Below are 15,870 nucleotides of genomic sequence, written 5' to 3'. Positions count from 1 at the left end.
TAGTGTTTGGCTTGTCTTACAGGCTGGCAAACGCTCGCGCTGGAGGATTGAACCCCGTAGAGGAGTGATCCCCCCTGAGAGCGAAGTGTCTGTGACCGTCATAGCGAACTTGGATGACACAGAGAAATTCAAGGACGAGGTGAACCTGTTCATAGAGAACAGTCGTTCTTATGTCATCCCCGTCCGGGCTGTTGGCATCGGCACCACGATTGTCACTGACAAACCTTTTGGTCCGGAGCTCAACTTGGGACCCCACTTCAGGTAGGATATCTCTCATCACCCGTTTCTGCCATGGGCTCAGCCAGGAGGAGTTTTGCTGTGGTCCTTCAGGCTAGTTCTCCTCCCGTGCTCAAGGTCCTGGCTCCATTTCACTGAAGCCACAAGAATTCTTTTAGAAGCATTTTATGGCCATTTGAAAGACGTTAGATACCCTCAAAAGCCACCAAACTGGACACCAGTTGCTAAATTGTCACTGAATTGCCCTTAGTTATAATACATTTATTTCCTCACTTTATCAAATAAAGATACGGAGGAAAACAGCAGGTCCCCGAAGCCTCCGGCTGGAAAACGCTGCATTACGAGTATAAACATATTTCCCTTTGCAATAACATGGCTTGCTTTTTCACTCACTGTGGAGTATCATCTTGCAACAGCGGAAAACCGTGGAGGTAGCTTGTTAGCAACTCCTCGACTAAATTAATGGTGCTGCTTTATTTCCCCTCTGCCCGGGAGTCCTGGAGGAGCAGCAGAATTTGTCTTTGCCTTGTATCATCCCTCAGTTCACTCGTCATCCCTGGCTCCCCTGCCGGGCTGCTCTTTATTAGATGTAGTCGCTCTTTCGTCGTTTCTCCTGCCTGCTTTCCTCCCTGTCTCCTCCGTCAACATCGCAGCAGCAGCCCGGGGCACGGGCAAGCGAGGGTGGCTGCAGGCCCAGCTCTGAAAGGGAGAGGAGGAGAGATCTGCTGAGGTTGGGTGGGGTAAATTGGGAGTTTCAACTGAAAGAGCTTGGCTCAGAGGAGGGGATTTATCGATCCTAACAGGCGTGTCTGAAACCAGGCACATCCTTATTAAACAGGGGAGGAAAATAAGCCTTTGCAAAGTGCTGCTCACCTTGTGTTTGGAGACCTTTTGGGGCGAGAGGCATCACCTTCTCGAGGTGCCTGTTCCTTTCCCTGGCGGCAAAGAGGGTCCACAGTGCTCCAATACCTAAAATTTTAGTTGGAGCAGGTTAATCCTACCATAAGCATTTAGGATAGATTTTTAGGGACTTAAATATGCATCCACAAGCCATCCACATCAGCAGGGACATTGCAGGGAGGTTGGTGCTTGTCCAGCGTGTCCTGTGCTCCGTGCAGCCACAAATTGGCTACGCAACACGGGGGACAATGTTAGGGTGGTTCACGTCATCGTGTTCTGCCGCCCTTCACCCGCAGGCTCTGTTTGGAGCTGTTGCCGTTGGTGTCGGCTGCAGAGCTGCCACCGGCTGAGCTGAGGTGGGACCCCGGTAACATCTCTGATGAGTTGGGCTTTCCCAGAGCCACAGATTCTGCATCTCCCCAGAGCTGCTCCAAGCTTTCATCTGTTGCTCTCCACAACGTACACCATGTCATACTAAACTTGTATACATCATTTTTTTTAACAGTCTGTTTCACAGACTAGTTTGTTCTATACTGTTGCTTCTGTGTTTGTATTTAGCTGCTTATGGCAGACAGGCATTTTGTGAGCCACATATTCTGTACCTTTCAAAAAGACACTAACTGTTCCAGGAACTCTTCATTTCCTGGTCATGCTCGGATTTATAGAGGGTAAAAGAATTACTCCAGACTAGCCGGCGGTTAGTGTTTCTTTACCTGAAGGAATCAATTTCCATTGAATATTCATTTGGTTTTATATCTAGCTCTAGTTATTCATCTCTTGTTGTCATTCCATTCCCTCAGCAGCTAGAGCTGGTCTTGCTGCCGTGTTCGTATTGGGGAAACTTCTGTTGATCCCGTGTTCTCAGAGTGCATTTATCTCCCTAAAACACAAAACCAGCTGCACTGTTCAGGCAAAGGGCGATATGTCGGGAGCGATGAGGGCTGGCTGCTCTCTAAGGGATGAGATCCCACCAGCGAGACAAGCGGTGCCCGGATCACCAGATGAGTCTATATACCCCGCAGCCTCCCCAGTAGCGTCTTTGGAGGAAGCCATCTGAGGCAGCAGCTCCCAAGGGGAAGGTGAAATGGCAGTGAAGCTGTTCCTCCCTCCACTTGCAGCCAGGCCAGCTTAGCGTCTGATGCAGCGAGACCTGCACCTTGGAAAAATACTCGGATTATTAAGCCCCAAAGGCTGGTGATGCTCTGTCTGCAGCAACTGAGATGATGTTTGTGTTGGGTCTGGCTGAGATGGAGTTCCTTTTCCCCACAGCAGCCCTCATAGTGCTGTGCTTGGTACTGGTAGCTGGAAGGTGTCGATAAGGCACCAGTGGTCTGGGTACTGCTGAGCAGCGCTCGCACAGCATCCGGGCTGTCTTTCCGACACTCCCCTCTCACCGGTGGGCTGGGGGTGGGCAAGGTTTTGGGAGGGGACACAGCCAGGACAGCTGACCCAGACTGACCGAAGGGATGTTCCATCCCATACGACGCCTGCTCAGCAATAAAAGCTAAGAGAAAGGAGGAGGAAGGGGGGGCATTCGTTACTACAACATTTGTCTTGTGGAGCAACTGCTAAGCGTACTGAAGCTCTTCTTCTTGGGAAGTGGCTGGACATCACCTGCTGATGGGAAGTAGGAATAAATCTTTTCTTTTCCTTTGCTTCTGCACACAGCCTTTGCTTTTGCTGTATTAAACTGCCTTTATCTTGACCCACGAGGTTTTTTCCATCTGATTTTCTCCCCGCCCTGTCCTGCTGAGGAGGGGAGTGATAGAGTGGCTTGGTGGGCACCTGGAGTCCATCCGAGGTCAACCCACCACAATGTTCTCCATGAAGCTTTTCCTTGCTGTGCACAACCAGACCAGCTGCTGGATGGTGATAAACTTCGGGGCAACCAAGGTCTGGCTCTTGCTGTAGCTTGGAGCTAGGTCAGCCTTTTTGGAGGTGCCTTTATTGCTGAGTGTGCAGTCAGATAACGCCATCAGGGTGCTGAAGCTGGGTGATCGCTGGGAAATAGCAGCTCCCATGACATTTTCCATCTCTGTTTCTCTTCTAGCCTGGATCCCTGCAGTTACCACTTCAAGTTGACCAATAAAGGACGACGCACCCATCAGCTCTATTGGACGACGGAAGGTTTCGCCCCCTTTCGCCTGCGTCATCGTCTCCCGGCCATCAGTAACAGCAAGGGCAAAGATGCCTCCCAGAGCCCCAAACCCGCCTGCCCCGTGTTCAGGCTTCGGCCGCTGAGGGTGGAGCTGATGCCGGGCAAGACCGTGGAGATGACGCTGGAAGGCTTCTCCAGCACTCCTCAGGTGAGGTCCCCCATGAGGGCTGAGCCTTTCCCATCAGATCACGTCCACTGGGACTTCTTTTGCAGCCCCTTGACATTTTCCTGCGAAAATGAGCAAGAGCTTTCCAGAAACTGATTTAATGCCACAAGTTACCATGGCAGCACCAGTTGCTTTTCTTGCTGGCCACCATCAGTTGCTAAGGCTTTTTTTCGTGTTTCTATAGCTACCATAAACCCAACTTGCTGACACCAAAATGCGGGCTGAAGGAAGTATTGCTACTTCAGGGGCAAACAGCAGGTTACAAGGTGTCGTGTGCTGAGGCAGAAAGGAAGGGCAGGGCAAATAAGTTACACTTAGACTAGGAACACAGGCAGAAAGTAGATTAAAAAATGCAAGGTAATATATCTGGGGGAAGCAGTGAGTAAGAGTAAAACAAACCACCTGTGAAGGGAGGGAGTGTCTGGGAGCAGCATCATTTTTCCTCTGTAGACAAACATAAGCCGAGGGCTTGTCTAGCACCGAGTCCTGGAGGAGAAAAACGAACAGGGTGTGTCAGCTCTAATGATCATTCTCCACGGGGGAGCCTGTTCCCAGGGATCATTATACTTGGCAGCTTGACTTTTGTCAATATTTCCATAACAGCTCACCCCAGTCTCCCAGCCAGCCGCGGTGTCCCAAGGGTAGCCAGGTCTTGCAGCACCCTTGGATGGCAGCTGAGAGGGGGGATTTCAGCAGGGTCACTGGGTGTTCTCCCTGGACCCTTCTTTCCAGGGGAAATCCAGCTCTGCAGAGAAACTGCCAGCTAACCGTGGTGTGCATTCCCTGGCTCCAGATGTTTAAGCAACTATGGAATAAATCCCCATTAAGCTCCTGCTGATAGCAGTGCTTTGAAAGGTGTTTTAAAGGGTTGCCTCAGTAGCAGCTTGAGGAAGACTTGATTACTGACTCAGTTGACTGTGGTGGGACTGTTCCTGTGCAGTTCTGAGCCCAAAGGTTTTGCTGAAGAGGGAAAAAGGTACTGGAAAGGAAACAAAGTGATCAGGGCACTGGTGAGGGTGTCTTGCCTGGAAAGGCCAAAGGGCATCTGTGAGCTCAGCTGTGGCTGCCTGGCTCGTGCAGTCAAAGCCCAGACCCTGGGAGTGGGCTTTCCACCTTACTTGGGTCTGGAGAACTTAAGACTCTTCAGGTTGGCCAGAAGCCCAACTGCCTGCACTGCCTGTGCAACGCAGATGATTTTGGAGAGTGTAGGCTCCAATGAGGAGTTGGGTTGTGGTGTTGTACCAGAGGGAAGAGTGAGAAATGACGGGAGGAATTTGGGAAAGTGAAACCATGAGAAATCAGGAAAAAGTCTTGAACGCAAGAGCATCCCGCTTCAGCAGAGGGTTTTTGTGTGGAGTGCAAGACATCTCTTTTCTGGGGAGATTGCTTTTAAAACCAGCTTTAGGAGGGCACAGTACAGCCTTGGAATGAGTGATCCCCTCTTTACCTGAAGGCAGGCTGGCTAGTTGGGTTTTTCCCATGGATCCTTTCCACTAAGCTTCCAAGGGGAGGGTTTGCTGGCATTTGCCTTTCTACACTTGTTTCCCTTAACATAGTTACGTATTTTTTAATCCATTCCTACAGCCTTCCATAAGCATTATGCTTAGCGATGGGGCACATCAAATCATTATTTGGGGCAGGGATTATTACAATTGTAGACAGCACATGACTCAAGTGCCTTTTGCGGATGTTGGGGTGTAGTGTTATGGACATTTGAGTGCAGCATAAATAGGATGCAGCATAGGAAGAGAGGGGGCTGTGACTGTAACTTTATGGCAGTAATAGCTGCTGATGGCCAAGATCCCATGGCATGGTTTTTATCCAGGCTATCAAAATCCTTTATGTCCATGGTCAGGTGGCTAGCAACTGCAGGGTGTTTTCTGGACGCGCTGCTAGCACCCGCTGAGTGACGTGTGCCTCTTGCATGCAGGTGGTGAAGGAGCGGCTGCTGTGTCATGCCATGGTGGGGAGCAAGCCAGGGAGGGCACAGATCATGCAAGTGGATGTCACCTGTGAGTTTGTTGTTCCTGTTGTGCAGCTATCCTCCAGAGAAGTCACTTTCCGGGTGGAGAAGGTAAGTCTTTGGATTGCATGCTGGCATTGAATAGCTTGGCTGATGACTGAGAGCCCGTGGGGTGTGTGCGCTTGTGTTCAAAGGAGGAAGTTAAGTATCTTCTCCCAGTCCTTGGGGCTTTCACTATTGATTTAAGCAGGACAAAGCTTTTGCCATTAACACCGAGATCATTATTTCACTCCTCTGGGCTGGGGGACAGTCTCAGCAGCTCTATTCTGCCTTTTTTGTTGTGGAGACAGAATTGAGCTGCTGAGCCCAGGGCAGAGGGTGAGATGTGTGGGACCCCCGAGAACAGCGTGGGCTTTGCTCAGCCACCTCGTGTGCTGGGGCTGCAGCTGAGCGATGCTAAACCCGCTCCTCACCCCTCCTGAGGCGCTTTGTAAAATAAGTGAGGACATTTTTAGGGATGGGACTGTTTCTTAACTTCACCAAAGTAAAACTGAGATTACAGCTGCTCCGCTGAGGGGGATCGTGGCCACTTGTAGAGAGACACCAGTTTCTGTACTCAGTATAACGGGAGGTTTTTAAGGATCCTCCAAGGCACGGTGAAGTCTGAACACTGATCCTGTAGGGGAGCTGAGAAAAACTGATTTAGCTGTCAACTCCTCAGGCTGATGAGGAAAAACTGTCATCTCTTGTCTCTCTTTGCCTTCTCTGCTGTTGGTATGGATGCTAGCTCTTTGCATTTCCCCAAGCCTCACTTTCTTCAAAGGACCCACAGACGTCCTTCAGCCGCAGCGGTGATAACACCAACGTGAAGCAGGTGCCCTTTAGTCTCTGGATCCTGACTCCTGCATCATCTTTCCCTCTCCCGCGAGGAGTCTGAAAAAGAGAAGATATTTCATTATTTAGTTTCTGTGTTTTCAGGTCTCTCCTCTGGTTCCCAGGCTTCCAGAGAAGCACGAAATCCTGTGAGCAGGCAGTTCAGATTTATTTAGAAGCTTTTCAGCTCTCCCTGATGTCTGCCTGTGGTCTGCTTGATGCCACGCGCTCCGATTTATCGAGCGTTACGACGCTGCAGCTGTTTGATATCAATACACCCAGAACTAGTTTCCCAAACACTGCCTAGTTTATATAAACCATGCAGGAAGCCCAGAGCAATGCGTAAACAGGAAGAAATAGCTTAGGCTGAGCTTGAGCTTTGAGGCTACAGACACCTCGTCACTGTAGCAGGGGCGGCAGGAGACACGTTGCAAACGAACTGTTGAGGTTTCTCGCTGGCTGTATGTGCATGGAAATGTTCAAAGCTAACCGTAGGCTACTGCAGGCTCTCCACTACAGGCCAAATCCTGCTTGCTTTTCTCCTCTGACTAGCATCACTGCTTTTATGAGGCTACTAGAACCGATAGGCTTATAAGAAATGACCGTATGTGCGTGAAAAGTCTTGTGCCATTCCGCCCAAGAGAGGGTACAAAACTGGAGACAAACGAACTGGGTTCACTTTCTCTTTTGATCTTGTTCAAGCAGCTGCCTCATCTCAGGGTCCTATGCCCCCATCTGTACATGAGACTGTTTCCCTGTCCCCCGGGGGATGCTCTAGTTTCTAAAGATGAAAAGCATCTGATCTACTTCAAGGAAACCTTTCTAGAAGGGTAGAAGTGAATAAAAATAGTAGATAGAGGTGTATGCTCTTCTGGGGTTGAAAAACTTGAAACGCATCAGAAAGGAAAGGACGTCCGTGGTCGCTTCAGGTTGTTTTTTTTCCTTGTCTCCTGTTTCTGTAGCAACCCGGTGATGTCCTTGCTCTTCAGCACAAGCCTCTTTCTTTAAAAAACAACTCCTCCCTGCCACTCAGCGTTGTCCTGGCCCTAGAGCAACCCTTCATGATCTGCGATGCCGACCAGCAGCCCCTCCCCGCAGATGTTCAGGTGAGCAGCCGTGGACCTTCGTGGTGGTGGGGTTTGAAGAGGGAGGAGTGTGGTGGTGCGTTTCTGTTGGGAGGTCCTCTGGTAGAGAGGTTTATTCTTTAGAATCAGCAGTAGACTGGCCCGAACTAAATTAGATTCAAAACAAGTTGCTGAAGGAACCAAAATATCATCTGAATTGGGGAAATATGTCCTGGCTCTAAGCCATGAGGAGAGCGGAGCGTGCAGCTAGGTCTGGGCATGCCATGTAGTAAAGGTGTCTCCTGGAATCCATCCTAGCTCTCCAGCAGCCATCCAGATAACCTCAAGAAGCAGCTTGCTCCCTTCAAGGGCAGCCCTGCTTTCCAGAAGGCTGAGGATGCTCCTCCAGTTGCTCCCCGGCACCTGCCCCATTGTTGGTGGAAGGTGTTGGGTATGGACTCTGCTAAACGTGTTGTGGTAGGCACGGCCACCGTTTCTGTGCCGTGCCAGTGACTAGCACCTGCAAGGGTGAGGCTGCAATGCCGTTGCGCTTGTGCTGTGAGGAAAAAGATGTTCCTCTAGAGTCAGGGCAAAAGGCCCTGGCTTGCCAGAGTGCTGGTTTGGTTATGTATTTAGCGTATAGCTTCTGTGGGTCCAGAATTCAGGAGAACAATATTTACTTCCCTCTTGTACTGATGCAGAGCCCAGAGGCATGAGCCTGAGATAGTCTCAGATGAGAGCGGTGTGGTGCTTGCGGGCACGTGCACGCTGTAAAGAAAAGGAAGGATGAACTGAGAAGGCTACGTTGGGGTCACATGTTGAATATTTACACGTTTCATGCCATCAGACCTTGGGACTTCATCACACTGGTGCTTAATACTCTTCATCTCCTTGCAGCCCATGAAGCTGGAGGTCGGGGAGGAGCTTCACCTCTCCATCAGATTTAACCCCGCTTTTGAAGAGCATTTGAACACCTCGGTAGCAGAGAAGGCTCTGAAAATACACTTTCTCGAGCACCCTCATGAGGAACAGGTCACCATTCGGGGAGAGGTCTACTTCCCGAATCTCCACATCCAGACCACGGCCCTGGACTTCGGCTGCATCTTGAACGACACTGAAGCTGTCCAGTATGTTGAGATGACTAACTGCAGCCCGCTGCTTGTCCAGTACCACTGGTCATTCCTGGTGGAGAGCCACGCGAAGCAGATGAGGTACGTGCACCAATGCCCTTTCCTTGAAGCTCTTCTTCCTGGTGTCCTGTTTGTACTTTGCCAAGACCAAGCTGTTTGCCTGGGATCCGACAAATTGCCTTCAACTTTCCCTTGTGGAAATAACACCTACCAGGTGTGGTCAGGGTCAATGCGTAGGGAATAGGTGATCTCCACCAGTTTGATGCTGGGAAAGAGGCAGCGTTCTCCAGCCAAGCTGGGACCGTGAGACATGACCAACACTTTTCGCATAGCCCGTAGCCTAGAATCCTGCTTGGTGTCTGGAGCTACAGAGCCATGCTTAGGCTCTTGGAGAAGCAGATCTATAACGGGAGCTCTCTTCCTTCCCTGCCAACCCTACTTGTCGTCATGTCATACAAAGAACCTACACAGGCACTGCCACCAGAACGCTGTGCTGCTGCCCCAGTCTCTTGCTGCTGGTTTGCCGTAGCCCCCGTACTGGTTCCCCTGGGAAGGAAATCTGGTGTGGAAAGCTGCTTTCTCAGACCTTTGTGGCCTGAGGCAAATACCACCTTGGTGAAGTGAGTTTTCATCTGCTCAGCTGCACGTCATATTCGCCAAACAGCTCTTTAGTGTTTTACAGCGAAATGGCAGGTCCTGCTGCAGCTTCGGGTACAGCTGTAGGTGTTGGTGGGAGGACTTGTCTGAACATCCCCTGGGAGCAGGGCCACCCCGCCCTGGTCTGTGGTTTCCAAGCCAATCTTGCAGTCATGCCGGAGCACATCTATAAACAGATTTCTAGCAGTTCCTCCTGCTGTGGCCTCTCTACATAGTACAAAAGTCTAGTCTGGGCAGTTTTAATTACAGTCACAAATGGTTTGTCCATAATGCCCTAGGAAACCGAGCAAAATCACCCATTGTGCGTTGAAGTGCTGCTATTACAAATACCGGAGATCCTCAATAAACAGTTTTGTTCAGGGCATTGGGATCTGTCTCAGAGGAGACAACCTACTGGGAAGTGGAAATTAGCTATGGCTATGAGGAGGGCTTGGGGGGAGAAGACCTGGGCATTGGGGTAGCCCGTCCACAGCTGGCTCTTGCCAAGTAACAAGAAGTCTTTAGTGTGGCCCTTCTTGATGCACGACACCTTCAAGAACAGACCCTAAAATGCAGAGGAAAGTCTGCAAAGCAGGTGGAGGGAGGCGGGCAGGGGAAGAGGAGCAGGGCTGTAAGCTCTGCTTGGAGGCCCCTGTCATCTCCTGGTAAATTAGATTAAGGTTTAATGACAAGCTAAAGGGAAAATCTAATTTTGATGATGGAACAATGCATATATTTTATAATAAGAGAAACAAACACATTACAGTGAAGCCTGTGTGGAATTAATTTCCTCTGGGGCCACTTGTTGGCCGGTTGCCTGTTTATCTTTACTCTTATTTTTTTCTAGAACCACTTTAGGTTTTTGAAAATGCGAATGCTAAATCAGCTCTCAGCTTTTAATTACGCCGTCTCCACCTACATTGGCTTTGCTGGACCCGAGTCTGCAGGTGCTCATTCTTCCAGTGGGTGCAGAGTCACCCGACTCTGCTGAGTCCTGAGCATCTGGCAGGATAGCAGCCTCTGCTCCACAGGGTTTGGCATAGCCCCTTTGCTGGCTCGTTAGCACTGTGGACGTTAAGACAGCTCCCTTCTCTGCTCTGCATATTAATTAAGCAGTAATGTACTCTCTCCGGGTCCCTCAGCAGACACCATGTGATCCTCTGTGGCAGAGCTGGAAATGAAGATGGTCTCCAAGCTATTAACACCTCAAATTGCTCATTAAGAGCCCTGCAGAAGGGCAATATGTCAGATATTATTCCTGGCCCACATTAAGCACTGTTGGTATTCTAAATTGTCAGATCAAACTAACTCAGTCTGCCGTTGAGGGAATCAAACATCAGGTCTCAGGAAGGTGAGATCAATAGAATTTAACCGTGCATATATCTAACCTTGCTGGAGCCGATCATCAGAGACTCCCAGCGTCAATCAGACACATATATTTATTTTGGCCAGAAGAGAAAAGTGTTGTTTCTCTGCCTGGACAAAGTGCTGTGTGCTTAGATCTCTTTTTTTTTTTCTCTTCTAATTGTTCAACCCATTTTTTCTCCTTGCTCTTTAGTCACTGCTGCTACTTTGAGCAGAGCAATCATATGAGCAACACAGTCCAACCGTTGCTGTGTGGTTGGACATGCCCAACTCATGCCAGCCCATGCCCCTTCTCTGACACTGCTGAGCTGTAAATCTCTCATGGTTACTCTTCTTCTAGACCTACGTGGTTAGAGACAAACTGAGAATAGGCTCTCCTCACCCCTTGGACCTTTGATAGCTCAAAGCCGAGTTAAGCCTTTGCACCAAGATGTTTTCTGCAGCGTTGGAGTGGATCTCCAGAATCGCCCAGGAGGAGATAGTAGATCTGGAGTCAAATTCAAACATTTCATCACCTTTCTTACCTTAAAGGTTTCTTGAAAGACTGCTTTGTCCCCCTTTCTAAGGGCAGTACCCAGCTTCTCAGCTTTGTTTGGGATTCCCATCAAAAGGAAGACATTAAATGCAAAGGGTATACAAGGATTTTCTTAGAGACCTGTGACAAAGGCTCATCCCCAAACTTAGCTGTTCTCTAGAGTTTTCATCCTTCATTAAGGGTCCACGCCTTGTCATTTCCTTTGAGCGTTGCTGTTCCTGCATCACCTCTTTGTCCCCTTCACGCGAGCCATGTTCCCTCCCTGGGATAGAGCTAACACACGCCGTGTGGTCCGTGTGCCAGGATGGATCAGCAGGAGCTCTGCACTTCCATGGCACATGTCAAGCCCCCTCCGTGCGTTGATCCGACATCTCTGGAGAGTGGGAACAAGACATTTGGCTACAAAGCCAGTGTAATGAATTGCCAGTAGATTCTTTGGGAAAGAGTTTGTTGGCCTAAACATCTAGAAAATGACTCTTCCCTTTCCATCCAGGATTTTCTTGGGCAATTTGTTTTGAACAAACCAGCAGCCTTTCTCCTCCCAAGTGGATCTTCCTGTAGTGTTAGTAATTCCTCATGCCTCTGCCCTCTCTCCTTCCATGTCCCCTGGCAGGTTGCACTGCAGGGACCCTGCGAGCCAGATCTCAGCCTTGGTATACTGATAAAAAAAAACCCAAATCAATTCTGTGTTGTATTTGATGAGGTTTTTGCTTCGTTGTTTTTATAGCAAGGAAGAAATGGAAAACGTAGACGGTGAAAAACAGCGCAAGGCAAAAACCTGACAGCAGTACTCTGTCAGCCACCGGAGGGGAGAGGTAGCAACATCAGCAGTGAGAATATACATCAGACATGCACACGTCCACCGTGCCCCTGATGCTGGGGAGTCTGGGATGGGTGACAGTAGAGCATACCCCCTTCTCACCCCGCAGTGCAATCAGCTCCTCGGGGCAGGACGTTTTGGGCTTTGGTAGTCCCATGGGTGCTATTTCTCCTGCTTAAATCCCATGGGTAACTCAGAAAAGGAGGACTGAGTCGTGATGGAAATGTGCTGCTGAAGGTGTCCTTCAGCCGTGTGTGGTTTGGCAGCAGCTGAGAAGCGGTTTGCTCGGTGTAACAGAGAAGTGGCCTCTTATTTCTTGGAGACGGAGTCTCTTGGAGCAAGGGCTGGGTGCCGGGAAGGCTTCACTTCTGGGGTGGCAGTCTGGCTGCCGTGAGCGGCTTATGGAGAGGCTCTGTACTTGTGGACAGAGGCACTGGGGAGCTGAAGCAAGGGAGACTTGGGGAAATTTGTGACCTGTTCCCCTCCAGAAAGGATGAAAAGTTAAATACAGTGAGTGCCAAGGAGGGGTTTGGAGCCAGGAGTGAGTGAGCATATGTTGTTGCCAAGTCTGTATTAGAGACATAAACCCATCTACTCGGTGTGGTACGGTGATGCTTTATCAGAACGAAGTTTGGAGTGTGATGATTTCCTATTTGGAACATGTCTGTAAACTTCTTTCTTCTCTACCTTCACCTTCAGCATGGTGACCCTCACCATGTACCCTCCACCTTTGCGCCTTCTAGCATGACACTGCTTTTTCCCCAGCTCATTTGCTGGGAAGCTGCAGGTTTGCGACAGCTTCTGCTGCCCCGGGGCTTCGCCCAACGGTTTCACTGTTGAGCACCTGGAGGACTTTTACCTGGGCCATCGCAATGGAGGTTGGAGCCCAGAACGGCTGCGTGGGAATCACTTCAACTGTTACACTTGGGTTTTCTGAGGCTCAGCCTCCTCCTTTGCATGAGGGTGACAGACCCCAAGAGCTTTCATTTGGCCCGGCAGACTGGGGAGCAGCCCCAGGGTGTTGGAGGAGTGGATTGAGGGCAGGGGAGGTGAAGGAGAAACTATTGCTTGGGTGGAAAGCGCTGCATGTCCCCGCCAAGGTGCTGTCAGGCAGCTGACTCTCTCCCTGACTTTGTCCTGTGCCATCAGGACGAAGCGTGGGAGATATCCATGTGCCATCCGTGCCCTGAGTGGGCTGCGGTTGGACGGGGGTTGCCTTCTGGTCTTACAGCTGGCCAGCAAATGCTGGCTGGAAGGTGACTTCTTGCTCAGCCAGCGATGTTCAGCTAGGGAACCTGGGGAGCAGCCGACTTCTCTCTTTGCTTTCTGAACGTCTTCATTACCCAAGACATGCAGTGGGAACCCGAGGTACGTTTGCACTGCAAACAACGTCCCTCTCCCTATAAACGCCGTTACGCCTGTGCTGCCTGGATGGCTCATGCTTTAATTGCCGCTGGGCTGCTGCTCAAGACCCCGTCTCTGCAGAGCTTTACTGTTTATGCAACAAAATGTTGATTTTGGGGGGGATTTTTTTTGTTTGGTTTGTGGGAACAGCTTGCTGTCGTAGCCTGGCTGAGGCAGAGCGACAGCATCGGTTCGGGAACCGAATCCTGGGTGGCAGGATAGGCTATTTGCACCTGTTTATTTGCTGAGCTGCTGTCACTGCATCTGGTGATGATGAGTAAGGTGACATAATTTTCCAGACTTCATTTCTCTTAATCTTTCCAGCTGTTTCTAACCCATCACACTTTTCCTACATCACGCAAGCTGTGCATCAAACAGTGTTCCTTAAGGGAAAATCTGTCTGAACCCGCTGGCATTGCTCTGCCCAAGAGTGTCGTTTCTAGTATTGCTGTGCTCTTTGGTACATCCCTGTCTTTACAGGGGAGCTGAGAAACCTTTAAACTCTTAGGAGTAGGAGCTCAGGCCAGATTTGAATCCACGTGTCAAATCTTCACATGTTTTTGGGTATAAATCTGCCCTGGGGATTTTTGTGCTGATTCCTTCTAGTCCAAGGCGCTTCCTAGCACACAGGTGATGGAGAGCTCAGCTCCCTGCCGGTCCCGTCTTCAGCCCGGAGCTGGCTGCTGCCGAGACAGGGATTTGCAGCAAAAACCCTTCCAGAGAACAGGGATTTTGTCGTGTGTGAGGCTGGACAGTGAAGCTAATGCTCTTCCTTCTCTCTTTCCCCTCGAGAGGCTGATACCGGGATGGTGGGTGGACAGCATGGGTTTTGGGTGGGTTTCAGATCCCTTGGTGCTTACTGGCTGGTTTAAGGCAGACGAGGAGAGTACCAGTGAGGGATATCGTTTCCCAAGACATCATCAGGCATTTCTTTTTCAGAAAGTGTGGGATCTATCCGGCGTGTGCCGGTGCTGTGGTTTCCTCTTCTATCACTGAGGAGGCCGGAGATTGTCCCAGCGTGGAGCAGAAGTAATGCTTGCTGTTCCTCTCAAAGTCAGGTGGCCAAAGCCAGCGTTTTGGTCCCCAATGGTTTCTTTGGCCACAGCCGCCAGCTCCATGTGCTGTAGGTGAGGAGCCACTCCATGCTGCCATAGACTCTGTTAAATGACCCTGTTAAAAAAAAAAAATCATCTGTCATCAGCTGGCCCGTCTCTTCATGTTTAGTGAATGTTTAGTGAAACATTGGAATAGGCTGCCCAGGGAGGTGGTAGAGTCACCCTCCCTGGAGAAATTCAAGGAGCGTGTAGATGTGGCATTGTGGGATGTAGCTTGATGGACATGGTGCTGTGTGGTGTTGGGTGTGTTGTGGCTTGTTGTTGTTGTATGGTGGGTTTTTGTGGGGTTTTTTTTTTTGTGGTTTTTTTTTTTTTTTTTTTTCCCCCAGGTTGGACTTGATGATCTTACAGGTCTTTTCCAACCTTTGTGATTCTGTGATTCTGTGATTCATCCCTGAAAATAGCCGCGGTGTGAAGAACTGCCATTCCTACTGCCCTTGTAGCTGCAGAGGAGCGTTGGTTCATAGAATCATAGAATATCTCAAGTTGGAAAGGACCTATAAGGTTTATTGAGTCCAACTCCCTGCTCCTCGCAGGACTATCTAAAACTAAACCATTTGACTAAGACCATTGTCCAGATGATCCGTGAACTCTGACAGATTGCCGTGCTGCTCGCGGAAGCAGATGGATTGTCTTTGCCCACTCAACAAACAAGTAGCAATTGGGTTACGAGAGTATGGCCCCTGTATTCAAACAGCCCTGGTGAGGACTTTGGGATGTTGGGGAGGTATCGCCGTAGATCTACATTTCCTGACTCGGAGAGGGAGGCAGGCAGGGGCGAAGAGAGGGGAACCCTTTAGCTCTCTACAGCAGAGCAGCTTGGGGAGGACTTCAGCTCACAGGGAGATTTCATGGGGCTCCGTGAAGAGCAGGGCAGCCCAGTGAGGTGCCCACCGCAGAGTTAGTGGTGTGGGCTGGTGTGAGAAGGATTGATTTATTCCCCACCGTCTGCTTTGTGTAGTGGAGGGAGGCAGGGGTCCCTGGGGGGTCGGGCACCCCAAGGGTCCTTCTGGGCCAGCTGGCATGCCATGCGTTTTCGAGAGCGCCTGACTCAGTCAATGCCGCCTTTTCAGCCGCTCTGCCCTCGGAAGAGTCATCTTTCTCCTCTGCAGGAAACCTTTCCAACTGTGAGCTTGCTTTGCTTGCTTCGTCTTCAGTGGGAACTGTCCCCCCTCCCTCGCCCGCTTGCTTCCGTCACCCCACACTTGTCCTCAGCTGTCCCCGGTGTCGCCTGGACCAGGCCAACCCTGTCCGGTCGTCCCTCGCCCCGTCCCCAGGAGCTCAGTGGGGCCGTTGGACTGTGAGCACGTTTCCTGGCAGTACATCTGCCTTGCTCTGGGTAAAGCAGGGGGTAATTCTGTTGTACTCTGTGAGTGACCTTTAATTAATAACTCAGCAGCCATGTTAACTAGCCTTTTACACCAACCCTATAAATCAGGGTGAAAGCCACGCTCAGCCTTAAATCTGTGATTTCTGCTGGTGTGACAAGCCCTGTTCCTTCTGG

General features: G+C 50.3%; 1 pseudogene; it reads left to right on the top strand.

The window, feature by feature from the left end:
• LOC132319257 (hydrocephalus-inducing protein homolog) overlaps positions 1-15,870 on the top strand; it is a 121,043-nt pseudogene that overhangs the window by 47,312 nt on the left and 57,861 nt on the right.

This window comes from Gavia stellata, chromosome 26 (assembly GCF_030936135.1).
Source record: "Gavia stellata isolate bGavSte3 chromosome 26, bGavSte3.hap2, whole genome shotgun sequence".
In the NCBI taxonomy this organism is placed as follows: Eukaryota; Metazoa; Chordata; class Aves; order Gaviiformes; family Gaviidae; genus Gavia; species Gavia stellata.
The sequence above is the reverse complement of the archived record's forward strand: the minus strand, read 5'-3'. Positions and strand labels throughout refer to the sequence as shown.